Source organism: Pagrus pagrus (assembly GCF_965226575.1).
Source record: "Pagrus pagrus genome assembly, chromosome: 19".
Classification (NCBI taxonomy): domain Eukaryota; kingdom Metazoa; phylum Chordata; class Actinopteri; order Spariformes; family Sparidae; genus Pagrus; species Pagrus pagrus.
The window spans coordinates 10122401-10141961 of NC_140203.1; the positions used below are offsets into that span (position 1 = coordinate 10122401).

Below are 19561 nucleotides of genomic sequence, written 5' to 3' on the forward strand. Positions count from 1 at the left end.
TACAAAAACTCCAAGAGAAACAGTTAATTATCATATATTACAAAGATAAGCAGCTAATCTTTTATTCAAATAAGTAACAGAAAGTTTAAACATGAAAGAAAATGTGACACTTTCTCCTCCTAACAAATGAAAAGTGGAATTAATTGGCTCACTCAGATCTTAACACTCAAGGGTTTTTACAGTTTGGTCCAGTGTGACCAATTACTCATCGTGGCTAATGTTAGCTAATGTTAGCAAACTTTAAATAGATATTCCTGTTTAATTGAAATTACTGAGTCAGTTCACTGGTTTTTTGATTTTATAGTTCGTTCTGTGGTTATAATCTCTGAAAACAATGTGAAGAGGTTGGTCAAAGTTATGCTAGCCCTGTCTTTACAGAGCATTATACCTAGTTTCAGCTAATTCTTTAGCTTTGCAGCAACTTTACTAATTTGTTTCACCCTCACCCCTCTCGTAGCGTTGCTCCGGTCACAGCAGGCAGTTGTTTTTAGTGATAAAGCTCTAAAAACTCACTGTACGCTACCTGTTCGACACCAAACAGCAGACACAGTAAGCAGCTAGCTGGCAAACAAAATGGCGCATATAGCAGCTAAAGAGCTGGGTATTTCCCTCTGGATGTTAGCCTCGACTTTAAAGTGCATTATGCCTAGTTTCAGTTAATTCTTTACTATTTTGGTTCACTCTCACTGCTTCCGTAGCGTTGCTATGGTAACAGCATCCAGTTCGACAACCAAACCGCAGACAGCTAGCAGCTAGCTAGCAAACAAAATGGCGCACATAGCAGCTAATAGCTGGATATTTCCCTCTCGAGTTGGTAGCGACCAAAAACAGAGCTTAAAGGAGACATTAGCTAGATCAGGTGGCCAGAAATACAACTACAAATAAATGCTTATGTGTAAATAAACATCTCTTTGCTAATAAGTTTGCTGTATCAACTGAAAAGGAGATGATTTTCTGTACATAACAAAAACAAATTTGGCCAAGAAAATCAGGTAGAATTATAATATCAACGTAAATAAAATAGCATGACATTGTTATCAGTTTTATGGGGTCAGACACATTTAAATCATAAACTTCCAGCACATTCCTGCTGTATTATTTATGGTGAGCAGACACGGGGCTGCTGCAGGCACTCGAACCACAGCCAAAGGGTAACCAGGAAGCATAATTAACGTTTGGACGGTTAGACTGCCGGCTAACATGCAACCATATGTGAATGTGCCTACAATCTCTTAGCCAGGCGTGCACAACATTCATGAGAAGAAGGAACACAAACACACACACACACACACACATGCACCATCACCACCTCAAACTGACACGAACATCTGAATTTCAGCATCCACTATTTTTGGTTTTCTTCATAGATTTGCCTCACCTGAGGGTCTCAAACACACATGAAAAAGGGGCGCTGGTGCTGAATATGCCACAAAGAATCACTCCCTAAAAAGGATCTCCAAAGAATTTCTTAACACACATTTTGGAAGTTATTTCGGTGCAGATTAGGAACGGTGCCCTCAAATGCGAGCCAGCCAAAATAGCAGCGTCTGGTTTGTAGCGATTCTTTGGCCCGCGTGCAGCTTACACTCGCGTTGGCTCACAGTTTGGCTTTTATCTGTCGGCACTGTAGCAGATAACAACACTGGTTCAAATGAGAAAAGCTGGTCCGACCTGACTGACCTTCATATTCCATTAATCCCTTCACAGAAGAATAATATATTGACAAATGCAACCCCAACACTGCATGGGAGTCTCATATTGTGTCAGTAAGCATGATAAGTGGAGATGGTGAACTTAAGTTTTTCACAGATTTTCATTAAAATCACATCAGTTTAAACTGATTTTGTTATTGTAGCTTAAGTTACCTCACACCTACGAGTGTTTCCGGCAACAAGAAGACACCAAAGTTTACAGTAAACGCAGTACTCATGCAAAACGGAGAGCTCAGACAATGAAGATGAAAAAAAATGCAAATGAGTTACTGAGTAGTGTTGCAACGGTTTCATTATTAGTCTGCTTATTGTTTCTAACGATATAAAACAGAGACGAGCAACAAATCCTCACATTTGAGGAACTGAGATCAGAAAATGTTTAGTATTTCAAGACATGCTAATTCATTTTTCCCACCACTTTGGTCCAGACTACAATATCTCAACAACTATAGGATGGATTGCCTTGAAATGTGGTGCATTCACACATACATTCCTTCAAATCTAATCAAATAACATCCCATCAGCCTCAGCTGTAGGTTACTTATGTGCTACTTAGCAAATGTTAGCATGCTAACACACTAAATATGATAAATATTATGCCTGCTCAAATCAGCATGTTAGCATTGTCATTGTGAGTGTGTTAGCATGCTGATGTTAGCCTTTAGCTCATGTCGATAGCATGGTTTTTGGTTTTGTGAATACCTTAGAAAACTACTACTACTACGACAACATTCTCTTTAGCCTCAGCTGTACTTTGTGTTTAGTGCTATTTAGATAATGCTAACATGCTAAACTAGGATGTACTAAACAGAATTCATTATACCCTTCTAAAATCAACATGTTAGCTTTGCTATTGTGAGCATGGTGGCATGCCTTTAGCTTGTGTTGCTAGCATAGCTCTTGGTTTTGTGTCGTCTTGTGCTTCCTCCTAAGTTAAAAATATACTTTGGTTATGACCCAGTAGGCTAACCCTTTATGGCATTCACACTAGTCTCAGCTGTAGGCCTTCTTGTGTTTAATGCTATTTAGCAAATTTTAGCATGCTAGCAAGCTAAGAAAACGAAGACAGACTGCAAGGTAAACATGTTAACATTGCCATTGTGAGCATATTAGCATGCTGATGTTAAAATATCCTCAACTTGAAGAAAGGCTAAGGAGGGGCAGTAGCTCATAGCTGCATAGCAAATGTTAGCATGCTAACACGCTAAACTAAGATGGACCACATGGTAAACATACCATCTAAAACCAGCATGTTAGCATTGTCATGTTAGCATACTGATATCAGCCTTTAGCTCGCGCTGCTAAGATACTTTATCTGTACTTTATCAAGTAATAGCTTCAGTCCTGCACAAGAGTGATTTTAAGTAAGTATAACAAATAACTTTTGAACATGTAATTGCCACATTCTTCTAAATATATGTTGTTAAAAAGCTAAATTATGTTTTAAAATCAGAAAATAATATTAGGTGACCAAACTAACATGGCTGGACCTCCATGCCTCTGTTACTTTGGCCTCTAACACCTTCATAACTGTACATCCATAAATAATAATCAATTGAATCTTAAACATAATCTAACACACTTTGACATTGGAATTCATTTACAATCCCACAATCTAATACCTGAATCTGACAGATATCTTGTTATTGATCTCGATGAGCCTATCTGTTTCATTACAGCAGCGTTTCAGCTCTCGGGGGTGATAAGAAACAACAGTGATCTGGACGGTGACCTCACTCCCGTCTGACTGCTCAGAGCAGAGAGCTTCCTTAAATGATGTGATCACATGGCGCTGCTCATTTGAGGAAGTCTGAATGCACAGAGATGAGACATCGATCCCACCTGGCCGATCGATAGACCAGGCCCTTTTTCAGGGGAGATGTGAGGAATCAATAATGTTCGGTATGAACGTTTTGTCATAACATTCATCAGACATCTGCAGGAATGGGATGAAAGGGGTGAGAATGGCATGAAACAGCAGCAGAATAGAGCAGGAAATACAACACAGAGGCCTGTAAACTGCTTACTGTTTGATTTTAATTATTTTAACTTTACATCCAAGCCTGAGGCTATTTCCAACTATGATCATGTTTGTAGGTTCTGTTTTTTTACGCTTCAAGGTCAACGTATTGAATCGGGCAGCAATTTTTAATCATCCTTTTCCAGCTAAATCACCAGCTACACATTCAGAGGCCATATCATGTTAAAAGTGAAACAACCAACCATCTAAACAACCATCAACGTTATCGTACGATATCATCAACCACCTGACTAAACACGCTGGCTGTTAATCTTGCAACAAATCTGTTTCATGAAGCATATGGCATTCAAAAAAAAGTAGGTCAACCATTAACCAGCTAGCAAGGCCTCGACCAGAAACCTTCTCCAGCACTCCTTCATCTTGAACCACAAAGTCCATCTGAGATATCAGATGAAGAACAGAAATAGACACAACACATGTTGCAAATTACAATAAATAAACGTAATAATTATCAGGACACTGAAGGGGTTCGCTGCTGCAGCCTGATACTTAGTATGTAGTAGTAGTAGTATAGCTTCCGGTGGCTAATGTTAGCTAAGGTTAGCAAACACTGGCTTTATTGAGTCAGTTCTCCGACCTTGTGCCTCTTCTGTACTTCTGTTCTACTGTTAAACTACATTTAAGCATTTTACCATCATTGCATAATATTCATGTTACTGCTGTTTGGCAGAAGCTCAACAGGAATGCTTTATTTTGAGTTAAAGGACAGTCCGTGACTTAGGACTGCTCTGTTCTTCTTTAGGTTTACTTTTGGGGACAGGAAGTGACAGGGAAGGTCTCATTTATCCCGTAACATAACAATTTTCGCACAGACACGAAGAAAAAAGGGATTCATTCATGTAAATGGCTGTATATTTTTTTACGTAGAGCCCCTTTAATGTAGGACTGCTCTGTTTTTCCTCACTTTTGGAGACAGGAAGTGGTTTCCTATCCAAGGTATTAACTCACTAAAAGCCCTTTTTTTAGAAATTTAATATTAATTGAATATTTAGTTTTCATTCTACAGTTTAGTTTCTTTATTTTCCCCAAGAAAAAATGACTTGAAATGTATTTTCCTCTTCATATTTGGTGACTTTTTAATGATTACATGACACAGCCAAGTCCTTTCTAACCTTTAACCTCTAACACATCGTCTCACAGTGTCTTTAACTATTCCCCTTTCTTAGCCAGCACGACAGCTGTGTAGTATTACGGTCCCTTCATTACTGTAAGCATTGTTCCTTAAGCACACGGACCTGTACTCCATGTGCCACGGCTCTATATTTAGGAATCAGCATCAAACGTTCTACCTTGGTTTCATCAGATCACAAGTTCCACTTCCTGTCATGGGAATGAACCACATGCTTGCAACATGAACATGTGCTTTCTTTTTGGTGAGAAGTGCTCCTCGTCTTGTTGCCCCTTCAGCTCAGAAGTGTTCAGAACACATAAAAACTCTTGCTAAGTGCATGTTGCGGATAGTCTCAGCTATTCGGTTATTTTTAGCTCGGCGTCGGCCTCTTGGTAGTTTTTCCTTTACAGCTTCCTCTTAAACATGACCGTCCATCACAGACAGATGACCCCGATCTAGATTAAAGGTCCTGATGGAGACGTAATTCTTCACAGTCTTCAAGTTTGTCTTCATTTTATTCAACAATAAACGTAAAGCGTCTTAAAATCTGATTTTTTTTTGTCTTGTTGCTGGCTCCTTCCTGTCCGGGCTCTTCTCTGCAGGCTCTGACATTCACTGAGAATCTACTTTTATTTGATCTAATAAGAATCACTTCATTTAATTGAAGAAACATTAGCTCACTTCTTGATTTTCATTGCAGCCAATTGAAACCTTAACAAAATTACAACCCTGAGTTTCATGAGGTATGCGCATACTCGCGCTACCAAAATGTTTTGAATGCATTCTTCACACCCACAAAAGCCCTTTTGTGTTTAACTTTCCCCTTCTGCTGGCTACTTTAACCGAATGAAACGAGTCGAGAAAAAGTCTGGATTTTGGGTCGAGCGCTCGGGAAAACCTGCTCGGTAATCCCACATTGTCTCAGAGGATTGGTAAATACAGGTGCAGAGCGTTCCAGACGCCGCAATCCAGCGAGCTTTGCTGATCTGTCTGCTGCCTGACCTTCACTGGTGTCACATTCAGAGGGCGTTAAAAGGAAACACTTCACGACTGCAGACCCGGGCCGCCCCTTAAGGATTCTGGGTAAAGGAGAAGATCATGTCGGCTTAGCACCGTCCTGTTTGACTCACTGAATGTAGATTTAACGGAACAAAATGAAGCCGAACTGGATTCCTTCTTTACTTTATCGCAAGATTCCGCCTTTTAAAACTGGTTTGCCTATCAATATCATGCTCGGGGACATAATCTGATTCAAGTTAATGCATAACATGATATGAACATGTGCCGCCACGGTAATAAAAAAAGGACAGCAAGCCGAGTGCAGACGACTGACGGAGTTTGATCTTTGGACCTCAAAGTATTCTGCTGACTGAGGCCTTCAAGCAAGTCCTCACATCAAAAAAGAGAGACGGAGAAGCTGAAAGGGAGAGCGAGGAATGCCATTAACATGGCGCCCAGTTGCAATACCATGCTAATCCCAGGAAGAGAAAGATAATTTTTCTATTTTATGTGTGTGCCGTCCATACTGCAAGGTCAGACAGTGCTTGTGTCAGCCTGTCTCTCTCTGACAGATGGCTACCTGACTTCACCCGCCCGGTCAGACGGCCTTTAATACTTAATATCAGTGCGCTCGCTCTTCCTATTTATATTCTTTCTTCTTGCGAACCGTGACATTTCTTCTCTCAATCAAAAGACATCCCGACTCGCTAATTACATGTTTCTCTCTCAGGCCGCACCACGAAAAAAGAGAAGAGAGCTGACCATCGCGGTACGAGTAACCTTGCTCCAAGGGTAGCCTTTGTGTTTAGCGAAGGGCTCGGATTGTTCCTTCTGAAAGGACGAGAGGACGGCTGCATCGCAGAGCGATCGCTACCAACATCTGACCTCTTTTGCACAGAAGATAATGACCAAGCAGATTAAGAGGAGACAAGCATTAATGGCTGACGTCCATGTGGCTGCACCGCCTTCAGGTTGTCATGGTGAAAACTCACTCCTTCAAAATACAAAAAAAAAAATATTAAAATACGACTCCATTCAAACTAAAGCTTACAGTCTTTTCCATCTTAGAGATATTTACGTGACCTTCACTCCTCAAATTTGCACAAAGCAACAAAACAGGCTGGTAAATCCCTCGGCTAAAGCCTGCTGGGTGTGAAGGTTAGATAATGAATGCCCTCACATGCTCGCACTCTTCTTCCCGTTAACAAAACCCAGTGATGAATCTTTTCATCTAAGCTGATTTTTTTTTGTGCGTGCGTTTCTCTCCAGCCACCGTGCGTCCGAGCACCGGATGAAAAAAAAAACGCCAGTTAATAACAGAAGTCAGAACCCGGGAAATGGAGTAGCTGAGCTGAGGGATGAGACGTGGGAAGACACGCATGAGTCTGAATTCTCTGGAAGTCTACAGCTCAAGCTCCCCTCAGTATAGTCACCTCACTTGGCTGCTCTCTCGTCTCTCTCTCTCGGGGCTGACAGAATTATCTTCTGCATCAGAGCTGAGGCCGGGCCAACGCTCCACACAGAGGACTCCATTTCACACAGCCGGCCCCACTGTGGCCAAGGAGACACAGGCAATCATGCTGGAGTGTCAGTGGCAGTGGCCATCCACCATTTTGTGCTCCTCAAGGTCTTTGACTGTCCTGCTCAGCTGCGTGGAGCTCGCCTCTGCTCGCTTCTGCTATCTTGTTACACAGATGGAAGTGTTTAACTTTAAGAGCAGAGACCTGAGCGAGCAGCCTCGCCTCCTCCTGTCTGTTCCTCTGCAGACTGTCATGGCAGTCAGCAAAAAAAGCAGAAGTGAGATGTGCGGGTTTTTTTTTTTTGCTCGCTTGCGAAGATGGCCACCTAGAGAGAGGCTCGCGCTGATCTTCAGAAATCTGAGGACTGCTTCTAAATATGGAGCTTTCATGCAGAACTTTGAAGAAGATACGTGTCTGTTATCCGGAGATAACGTGATCAAACACAGGTGACCCAAAAAACATGTTTCAGAGCTTCAGCGAGAGACGTTAGAATATTTTTCTTCTCTCGACTGAAAAGCACAAAAGATAAAACTTGGGGCAACCCTCTGCAACGTGATTAACTATTCCATCCAAAAAATGATTAAGTGCACGATTTAATTAATCGCCTCAGGCGTGATTATTTTTACAATTTTATATGGGAAGGAATAGGTAGATATATTTGGTTTTCTCAAGAGGTCTCTTCCCTGGAGCTCAGGGAGAAAAACTCTCAGAATAAAGGATTGTGTGAAGCGCTGTGCACGAGTAGGCTACGGCAGGAAAAACACATATTTATACCGCTTCACATACAAACACACAAGTCTCCACCAAAGCTTCCCTACAGATGTCTCATGACTGGGTTCATAGGCTACATAAACACCGCTGAAGACTCTAAGCAACTGAAGGATGTCCAAGGACAGATCTTGGAGAGAAACCAGGAAGTGTTTTTCCACAAAGACAATTACTCCAGGAAACCTTACATTCCACGCAGCCCTCTCGACCATCTCTCCTAGGAAACCATTTCCTGGTGTAAATCAATCTGACGCCGTCTCAAATAAATCCTGTATCATCTCAGACGACATATATGGTCTACTTCACTCGCTGAGGGCAGATATTGGAGGTGCCAAACTCTGAAGTGTGTGATTTCCTCCTCACTATGAGCAAAACAATCTTCCACTGACGGCTCTTATCTGATCTTAATCAACAGTCTAAGTCCTTGGTTTTCATCGCTGTTTTTCCCTTTTATCTATTTAAACGCCTTCAGGAGTATCTATTTCAACCAATTCACCAAAAAAGAACCAAAAAAAAAAAAGCCCAAGATGACAAGAAAAGGCTGTGAGATGCACTGAAGGGATCCTTGTAAGTGCAGCTCGGTGGACAACTGCCAGAAAACACTGCAATGCTGACTTCCTTGTAAGCCTGACATGGCAGTTACTACAGTTACAGGGAGTGGGTGAGGTTACAAGCTCGTCAGGATGGAGCATTTCAGAGTGACCAACAGAAGACGGTGGAAGGAAGAAGACACACAAAAATCAAAAGTCAAACTCAGGTTCACTCGCAGAATTGTTTGGGGAGGCAAGACGGTTTATTTCTGGACAGCTTTTTAAAGCTGATTTTTATCTAAGAGGAGGCGAGTCTCCTCTCCAGGTTCAACCAAACCGACCTCTTGAGGCAACAAGTTTGAGACGGGAAAGATGAGAGACCCATCAATATTAACTTACCACCGAGACCTCCTTTCCAAGCCCTTAAATATTTAATCGTCTTTGGACAGCTCTGTTGCTTCGTAGGCCGAGCCAGTGTGGATCCCTTCTACAAGACCACTCCTGTTCCTGCTCAATGAAGGCCTTGTCTGGTGGCACCACACTGCCCAAGGAACGGGCGTCTCCAAAGAATTCAGGATTTTTTTTTTTTTTCCACCACTGCAGGCAGCTCGAGGCTGACAAGAGTCGGTTCACTGTGTCTTATTAGAGAAGGGCATAAATCCTGAACTGGGGCTGGAAACCTGAGCACACCGTGATGGCTTCATTTATCTCACGGGGCAAAACTGTACAGGCATAAAAAAAGTCTTTCTGACTAACCCTCCACATGCTTCACATGTGTGCTGAAAAGACTGGCAAAAGACACAAACGCGAGCTATATTGAGCTACAAGCGATTTCTTCCAGGAGGGGGTAAAAGGTGACATCTGAACTGTTGATGTTCGGATGGAAAGCAGAGAGGAGGAACCAGTTTTGCAGCGACGTGGCAACTGACAACAGAAACTGGAATGACACCTCCTGAGAGCTACTTCCTTGTTACAATTTAAAGCCCCTGACATGATGCAGTTTGTTAGCTTTTCTGCAACAGTGCCCTTCACGTCTCAATCATACAACTAAATCTAGAAATAAAACTGTTTTATGGAGTGAAGGAGGTCAGTAAAACTACAAGAGAGAGCGGCGAGTTTGCTGCTCTGCTGTGATAGTGTTGTTTTGGATCTGGGGCCCTTGTGTGTCTCAGCACACTTACAAGTGTAGCAGCAGGGCCAAGCTGCATCTCATGAGCCATGCATCATGTCAAGAAAGCACTCACTGGAGCATTTCAATTTGCTTTTGTGCGTCTCTCCAGCCTTCTTCACTGCCCCAGGTAGAGAAGAATGGAGGAGTGCATCACCCAATGTGAGTGAGTGAATGAGAGGGAGGGAGGGAGGGGAGGGAGGGAGGGAAGGCCGCTGTGTGTGTGTGTGTGTGTGTGTGTGCGAGAGACGCAGAAAGAGTATCAGCGTGAGTGATGAGCTTCAAACCACTTCCTTCCAGCGTTCGAACCATCACAGAAGTCTCTCTTGTTTAATCCTCTGTCCTCTCTGTCGAGCTTTTTCAGTGTAATCCTGAAATACCTTGCAAAAATCCAGTTATGTAATTTTATTTCTAAAAGTATCCACCGCGGTTCAGTTCTGCCCTGTCACCTTAAAGCTGAACCGCGAGCAACAGTGTGTGTGCGTTTAATATTTCACGCCAGGGTAAAAAAAAAAAAATTCAACCAGCTTTTGAATCGGATGGTCGCCGTCGCTGCCAAACACCGTTAGTCAGTCACACATTCGGGGCCATGTTGCAAAAATACTGCGTTATTATCCATTTAATTAAAGGTTGATATTCACAATATTAATGAGGTAATGTCAGAAATATATATGTTTTTCCATAACTAAGTAAACAAGATGTTCTCAGAGGAAAATAAGGTCCCCAGAACAGGTTTTGAAGCTAGAAAGGTGGCAGGGTCCGCCACATATACACAAAGTAAAACAGTATTGTGTTGTCCTTTAAGGTCAGTCTGTTTTTTCAGTTTATTCAGTCATGAAACAAAGAGTTTGTTTCTTCCCCCAAAACTACATAGTGCACCTTTAAAGCCCTATGCTGGTGTGTTTACCAAATGACAGTGTCTGTTTGAGGAAGGGCCGGACGAAACTGCTAAGGAGGCTTCAGGGCAGAAATGAGGTGTGGGCCCCCTCTGAGCCCGGCTCCACACACATACTCTCCTGATGCATTCAAGTCCCAGAAAACAACCTTTTTTTGTCTCCTGACGGTGGAATACACCCCGACCCCAGGCCAATGAGTTTGTGATAAACTGATTAAACGCAAATTTGTTTAACGATAAGCGCCGTGTGAGTAAAATACTGACGATTCAATTGAGTGGCGAGTAATGACTATTTTCAGCTGGATTAATCCGACGATTATGTTCTCGATGTTTATCTAGAAAATGCAAGAATAAAAGGCGACATAAACATCTAGTTTTGTTTAAAATCCAGGGAAATTCAGTGAACTAACATACACTCAGACAAATGAGAGCATATGTTTGGAATTATATCAGTTTAAGTTGAAATAAAAACCAAGAAAAGCAGCCAAATCCTCGCATTTAAGAAACTGGAGCCTGAAAAATGTTTGTCCCAACATTGGCAGATTCATTTTCTGTCTTCACAATTCAGACACATGCTCTCTATAAGACGCAGCCTCGAGATAATAAAAATCCAAGCACCACCTCAGGGCCCTGAGCTTTTCAGTTTTTTAATGTACTTTTCTGGTGTATAAACTCCTAATTAATCAAATTACAACAAAGTAATTGCCATGCAGAGAACCTCGGGGGCCTCCGAGAGTCTGGGGCCCCCGAGGCAGTTGCACCACTTTGCCCTGTTAGTGATCCAGCCTCGCTTCACTATAACACAAACGATGCCATCTCTGCACCCAGCAAAAAAAAAAAAAAAAGCAGACAGCCCTGACCCTCGTGACCTTAGCTGGTCGAGTTGCAGTGAAAACCTGAGCACACAGATTAGCTTCCAGCCTAGCATGAATGAGCTTCACAATGGAGGATGGAGTCAAGAATGTGTTGAGGACTTGTGAAAGTTACAACAGGAACTCTGAGACGGCAAACAGCGTCGGTGTCGCCGAGACAGCTACCTCCACAGAACATCCACCATCCATCCACGACTAGACTACATCCACCTACAGCACCCCCGAGGAAACAAAATGTGTCGACCGCAGCAGATTCCTGCCCGGCCCGTCCTCTACCTCTGTCGCCTCCTTTCCTTTGAGAACCTGTTTGCCCTGCTGCCACGCCAGGGAGAAGGAGCATCGCCACCATTTTGATTGCTCTTCTCAGCCCCGGCATTGTCGCAGCACAGTGTGTCAAGCTCGCAGTCTCCTTGTCAGCAAGATTTCACACAGTGGCCAGGGGAACTGCAGAGCGTAGCACAGCCACAGCCACACACACACACACGCACACAGAGCTTGCAAACACACCTCCGTCTTCACTCAGGCTGACAGGCTGGTCAACAGACACCCTTTAAGGATATAACGTGTGAAAAGTCACCTACATTATAGAACAACAACCTAATCCATTAAATAACTTTTGAAATCTTGCAAAAACAGGCAGAGGCAGCGACCCACCGGTCCCGCCAAGAACCAGAACACTTTAATTGTGAAGTCAAAAGCCATTTTAGACCAGACACAGGTGAGAAAACGTCCCAGAAACCCATCGAAAACAACGAGCAGAGAACCATCTTGAGAACTTCCTTAAAGAAGCTGCAACAGCCATTACTTCACACTCGCACACACACATACACACACACACACACTCAGAGCGAGCGAGAGAGAGAGTGTGTGTGTCTGAAAGCGTGTGTGTGTGTGTGTGAGACCACTTAGTTGAACATTAACCACCTGCACAGCCCAAAAAACACTGCATTATTCAGCATTAAGATTCCCTCAGACATCACAAACAACCACAACAGGACAGACAAGCGTCACCTTCAATCAAATCTTTTCAAAATAAAATCATACTTAAAAAAAAACATGAGTGAAGAAGAAGCAGCAAGTTCATGGAGTTAAAAACGACACAAGTTAACCTTGAAAGCCCCACCACCACCACTGGAAGGACCCCAACCTCCCTCACTTTGCAGACTTCTTCTGCTTCCTCTGGCTGACTATAAACTTCCGAGCTGAAAACGCAGAAAAAGAAAGAAGAGAAGAAGAAGAAGAAGAAGAAGAAGAAGAAGAAGAGGAAGCAGCAGAAGCAGAAGCAGAAGAAGAAGCAGAAGAAGAAGAAGGAGGAGGAGGAGCAGGAGGAGGAGGTGTTGGTGGCTGTGGCCGATTATTTCTTGAACACAACCTTTGTTCTGGCGTGAGGGGATCCTGCCTGTCTGACTCCAGGGCTTCTCCTTGGAGACTCATCTGCCTTTCCTCCATTTTATGGTTGAAGCCCTACCAGCAGCTGACATACCTGACTTTGAGAGCAGTGACAGCAAATAAGGCATCCAGAAAAGAAAAATATAAAAAATAAAAAAAAAATAAAGCGACAAAAACATTAGAATAAAAATAGCTCCACACATTCATTTCACCACCATCACCATCTAGCTCCAACCCTGAGGAGACTCAAAAAAAATCGCCACCAGATCCTGTTTTTTTCTCCTTTTCATTAAGAAACGAGCAGGAGGGCTGCACGTACAGCCTCCTCGCACTGGACATGGCTCTCATAGTGTGTGTGAGTGTGTGTGTGTGCGTGTGTGTGTGACTGGACCCAGCGGCTATGCCAGCTCCTCTGTGTCGCTAATGGAGGCTTGGTTGAGGAGAGGAGAGCAATCCGTGCAATGGCTTCTCCATGAAGCTAACGCGCAACAACACGCACGGCCGGAGAAGAAGCGCAGGAGGTGGAGGGGGGGGGGGTGGTGGTGGACGACGCACGGCACGGCACGGCACAGCACAGCCGGCCGGGTCTGCCTTTTTTTTTTTTTTTTTTAATTCCCCTGACCAAAGACATGTCAGAATAACAAAACACTCCGGTGCTGCTCACAAAAACACACGCAGGCGAGCCCTCGGTTGTGTGTTTCTGTTTTTTTAGTAGACACCGCCGCGTCCATTTCCTTGTGTCACTTTGACAACAAACCCCCGACAAGGCGACATAGCGAGGACGCGAAGGTAAGGCAGGGTTGGCTAGGATATTAACTGGGGAAACGAGAAGACCCACTTGACTTTGTGGCTGTTTGCATGGAGCGCCCACCCGACTACACACACACACACACACACACACACAAAAACGGGATACAAAATAATAATAATCTCGCCCCGGCTTCCTTCTCCCAAGTCGGCTTGGACCTGGACTATAAAAAAAAAAAAGGAGAGACGGAGGAGGGGGGTCAGCTCTTTCCAGGTCATTCACGAGGCGCTCTCCAAATTATATCCCATGATCTACCATAGCGACGTTCTCGCAGACCTTGAAAGCCCAGCCGAAACTGGAAATATAGTAGTGCAAAGAGGTGGGGAGGCAAAAAACCAAAACTCACTGGTACAATCTTCTCCTCAAGCGATCCTCCGAAAAGTTGTCCTCGTATTTCATGCGTGCGCCCGGTCGGTCTAATGGATGATCGCCATCTTTCCTGCTTCTCCTTTGCTGCAGCTGCAGATGACCTGAGATCCGTCTGTCTCTGAATAATGAGCAACCACACAGACAAGGAAGACAATCTGCAAAGCAGGCTACACAAAGAAGTTTGGGAGACTAGCAAGCACCAGAGGGTGCACAAGAGTTTACGATGAGACGAGGGAGCATCAGCAGGATGGACAACGTCTACGTCTGAGAAGCTCATCCTTCATCTGGACTGAAGGCAGATAGCCCCGCAAAGCCTTATCTGCGGTTCAGACCACCACCGAGATACATGCGGGGCTCTGTGAATTTTATATAGGCTTTACCATACAGTGTGTCTGCCACGTCATGGGGTTATCTGCAGTTCACTTTGGTGGTGATGATGCTGCTTCACACTTCAAGCACACAACATAGATAGATAGATAGATAGATAGATAGATAGATAGATGGAGTTACAATGAAAATATCACAATATATGAATAAACATATTAAAATATAATAATAATAAAAATATTTTTAAAAATCCCATCCAGTGATCCCCACACAATAACCATTTTAACCCAACAGTCTCAATTCATTCTGTCCTTCATTCAGAAAAAACAAACAAACAAACAAACAACACAAAACAAACATGGCTGATGTGTTGCAGCATGTTGTCATCACACTGTTACTACTGTAACACTGCTGCTCTGTCCACCAGCTGCTAACAAAGAGGGAGCGACCAAGACAAAAGGTGCAGGGTCCTGCTTAGATGTATGGATGGGTGGGTGTGGGCGGGCGGGTGGGTACAGTAGGTGGGGGGTCGAGCGGTAAAGAAGGGGGCACACATGGGTGGGTGGGTGAGGAGAAGAGTCTACCTCGCGTGATGGAGAGGCTGTAATGTCATCCGGGAGCTGTAAAATATTTAAAAATATACTTAAAAATATTTAGTATTTGAGGAACACAAATGTCAGAGTACTTACGTCAGGGCGGCAGCTCACACTATCTGAAGATTTGAGAGTATTAAATAACTTGAAAGTCATTTTTTTTGCTTGTAAGTGGATCAGAGGAGAAATATAACAACAAGTTTATCTCTAACATGAATTATTATGATTATATGTGATGTACTTTAATTTACTCAAATTGCTTATGAAGTCCTGTGAATATCCTCAATAAAGTGTTGTTATTTATTTTTTTAGGTTTGTTTTGATTGTTTTCAAAATATATTTGTGTTCATAGACATTTAATTTATTTAACTTATAATTTTGCTATTATAATTCTGACAAGCTGATCCTTCTCGAGAAAGAAAAAGAAATTGATGAAACGGATCAATTAATTATCAAGTAAAATAGACTAATGGATTTTAAATTGTTTACGCTTCTCGGCTTGTACAACCTAAATGTAATAATTGACCTTGCTTGGCAACTCTGAGGTAAATAGTTTCCTGACTTTTTGTTAAAGAAAGTCAACTTTTATAATTTACAGTGTTGTTTTTTTCTACTATTTTGAATGCATATTTGTTTTTAATGTCACTTTTGTGATGTAATAACCCTGATGGTGGTCACCTGGATCACACCTGTGTAATGATTACACAACTATTCACATTTTGATGAATTTATTACAGAAAATCTAAAAATAAAGTTGTAACAAGGTCACTTTTGTCTCTAACTGACCTGACACCTAAATGAATCATGCACAGTCTAAACTTCACAATAAAAGCATGGATATATTGAAGTGTGTCGACCAACGGATGTAGGATCTTTTTATTTTTTTGTTTCATAGTATGATGGGAGTCTTTTGTTCTTCCTCCCTCATCCAAGTTCGGGTTCTCTACCAGAGCCTGAGGGTCCTGCTCAGTATCTCAGCTGTTCCCAGGGCTTCACTCTTCTGGACAGAGATCTCGGATGTTGTTCCTGGAATCTGCTGGAGCCACTCTCCCAGTTTCGGGGGGTCACAGCTCCAAGTGCTCCTATTACCGCTGTTACCTCCACCCTCCATATCTTCTCCAGCTCTTCTTTCAGCTCTTGGTATTTCTCAAGCTTCTTGTGTTCCTTCCTCCGGATGTTGCTGTCCCTTGGGACTGCTACATCTATCACCACTGCCTTTTTTTCTGATGTCTGTCCACAACAACTATGTCCGGTTGGTTAGCCATCACCAGTTTGTCTGTCGGTCTGGTTTTGGCCTGGTCATTCTCCAACACCTCCGGAGGTGTCTCCCATTTTGTCCAAGGGGCTTCCAGCCCACACTGCATACAACCCGCTGCTATGTGCTGGATTGTCTCAGGGGTGTCTTTGCACAGCCTGCATCTGGGGTCCTGTCTGGTGTGGTGGACCCCTGCCACAATCAATCTTGCAATTGCAACTCAAAAAGATACTATTTATAACATAAATAAGATAAAAAACATGTATTAATATTCATAATTAAATAAACAAGCCGTCCTTGGACTAGAATAAGGAGCTCCTGCAGCATCAGGCCGAGTAAAACACTATGAAGTGTGACGTCCTTTGTTTGTTTATTCAGTTACCTTTTATATGCACAGAAATGACCTGAATAAATGAAACTATCATTAGTCTAATATGTAACATTATATTTAAACGCATGTTTATGTTTGATACCTGCTCTCACTGTGCTCTCTGTCTCTCTGCCTGTGTGAGATGCTTTTCTTTTGTCCTCTACAGACAGTAGATGGCAACAACAACATCCGCCCTGATTACAACAAAAGCATGCAAACTCCTCTGCAGCGTTTGTAATTTTCAACAACAAAGTTGTTTGCATCCCAGAAACTTTTTTTTTTTCCACCCTATAATCCTGCCTGTGACATTAAAACACCTCAAAAACCCTCCACCACAAATCTTGCGAGCTCCCTTGGTTGCTGATCGTTGGCTGATTTACAGACAGCGACACAGAGAGGAATTAAATTTGTGTAAGATACAGACGTAGTTAATCATGTTTGACAAGTGTTGGTGTTGCCTCTTGCGAGCGTTCGGTTATGAATTATGGATTGTGGGATACATATTTTTCGTGGGATTTAATAGAAAGCTTCAGATAAGAAATGATATTCAGTCAGTCTTTGTATCACCAGCCTGCTCTGCATGTCAGTGGTGCTAATACAGGGCTCGATTCTCCACAATGCTGTTAAACAGTGTGACACAAACAGCGTCTAAAATATGTGACACCTTGGGATCTGAATCATGTGAGGGTATGAAATATATAATGTGCTGTTAAACATAAGGTGACAGATGGGAACAGGATTTTTTTTTTTAATGCAGCTCCATAGTGCCAGTTTTCCTGTTGCAGTGACGTACATAGCCCCATGTATTTCCCAAACACTGTGGCCAATGATCACTTGGCCCAGGAATGACTTCCTCCTCCTTCGTGTTTACCTCTGATGACCTCTTGTTCATTCATGTTTTTATCTTCCAGAAAATTAGAAAGATCACACACACACACACAAAAAACACCTGTAATATTTCTAACATTTTTGATGTCTCAACAGATCCCTTGAAGGAAAGTCTCCGGAGGAGCGACGTGTGAAATACACACACCCCTGCAGACACACACAAACTGTGTTGACAGTGTGTCCTGTGGGTGCCAGGTAGCAGCCGGGGTTTATCATGCTGCTTGGACATATGGCTGCTGCGGCAAATCTGATTAATATGGGAAGGCCGGGCGTCCAGCGTACAGCAGAGGACAGACTGCGACAGGACATCCCCACTGGTCCGGCCTCCCCCGCACACCGTGCCAGGCCTCCATCCAGCGCGGCTAAAAACAGACCAGTCGTCAGGGATTCAGATGGTCTGAGCGGCGGGTGAGCGGGAGGAGCGGAGGGGTGCTGGACAGATTTAGAAAAGGATTTTTTGGATGCGTTAATATTCATGTATCACCATTTCACTGGGAAAATATTATCGCTAATTAGTAACAAACATCTTCAGTTGGTTATTTCTTTAGATTTTTGGCAAATATGAATATGATTAAAGGAGCAGTTCACTCAAAAATGAAAATACAGTCAACAGTGTAGCATTCAAGAAAACTGAAGTTTTTCTTCTTTAAATCAACATTATGTAGAAATGGCCTTTTTGCATGATTTGGCGCCCCCCACAGTTTGTGAGCGCAACACCGCCGTCTCAAATACAAATACCAGGTCTGTAACAGTTTGTCAGATGTAATGTAGGTGCCAAAACTTGTATGATGGAGCAAACATGTATGTAACGCTGTGATCTTAACCCTCTCACTGAAGTTACATACTGCAGAAACAAGTGATGGGGAGCGGAGACAGAGACACCGTTCACTCTATTACAAGACACTGTGCCATCTACATGGTTTGTTTTAAGGTAAAAAAAAAAAAGTTATGTAGCATTAAAGGCATCTGAGAAGAAAATTAAAAATGTGACCTTGTGCTGCAAACTCTCCGATACGCTGGCGAGAAATGCACCTGCTTGAAAAGTTCCCAAGTCTGGAATTGAGACACAGCGGAGTCCTGTACGGGTCAGCAAACATTATTAGAGGTCCACCCTGTGCCAGTGGAGAGGGGAGAAAAGAGATACGAGGAGATAAAATGATCGTCGCTCTGATGGTATCTTCAGCCGCAAGTCTGATTGTGTCTGTTTTTTCTAATCTGTTTGACGCTTTTTACGTCTCGAGGAAGATAACCTCCGTATACACAGCGAACACGTAAACACACTGTATGTGCAACTTCAAGTCTCGTATTCTCAAGAAAGGCAGACAGGAGAAAGAAAAGGTTGACACGTCTTCATAATTGAAATGGATTTTCCTGAGATTATGATGAAAGAAATGGCAATACATATTATTGTTTCTTTCATCAGTATCTACACCATCTCACAAGAATAGCTTTTTTTTTCTCCACTGCAGCTACTGCATGAGGGATCGCTTGAATTACAGAACGCAAGTTAACAACGTGCATACAATGGAAATATAACCAGAGAAGCTGTTGCCTGCGAGGACTTCCAGACGGGGATGTTACATCCCGTAAATTGTGGTGGCATGTGCCTAAATGGAGAAATGATCATGAATTATTAATGCTTCAATTACTATTTCATTCAGATATACCCTTCGACTCTTCAGTAATGTCTTCATGTTTTCAGGATTAGCAGAAATGGGTGCGGATGAACACGGATCTTGCTTGTTGGTTGTGAGGTTAGCAACGTTTGCTTGTTTTGCTAGTGCTGGCTCTCGTCTGTGTGTTATACCGTCTTCTAACAGCTTAAAGATGCAAATCAGGCAAATCTGAGGCCCTAAGTTGCCCTAAAGTCTGTGTTTACCCTGCAGACTAGTGACCTGTATGTTTCCCTTCTCTATGCACAACAAGAATATGTAAATACAGACGAC

At 42.8% G+C, this 19561-nt stretch overlaps 1 protein-coding gene across 4 annotated transcripts in view; it reads right to left on the bottom strand.

Annotated features, from left to right (window-relative positions):
• Positions 1-14612, bottom strand: part of znf462 (zinc finger protein 462) — a 55714-nt gene extending 41102 nt beyond the window's left edge. For 3 of the 4 annotated variants that reach the window (XM_084383961.1, XM_084383963.1, XM_084383964.1), the window contains exon 1: positions 447-650. The gene's annotated coding sequence lies outside the window, so the exon portion shown is untranslated. Of the gene's footprint in view, positions 1-446; positions 651-14159 lie in introns of those variants that run through there. The other variant, XM_084383962.1, reaches the window with a different exon arrangement.
• Between the last annotated feature and the right edge of the window lie 4949 nt (positions 14613-19561).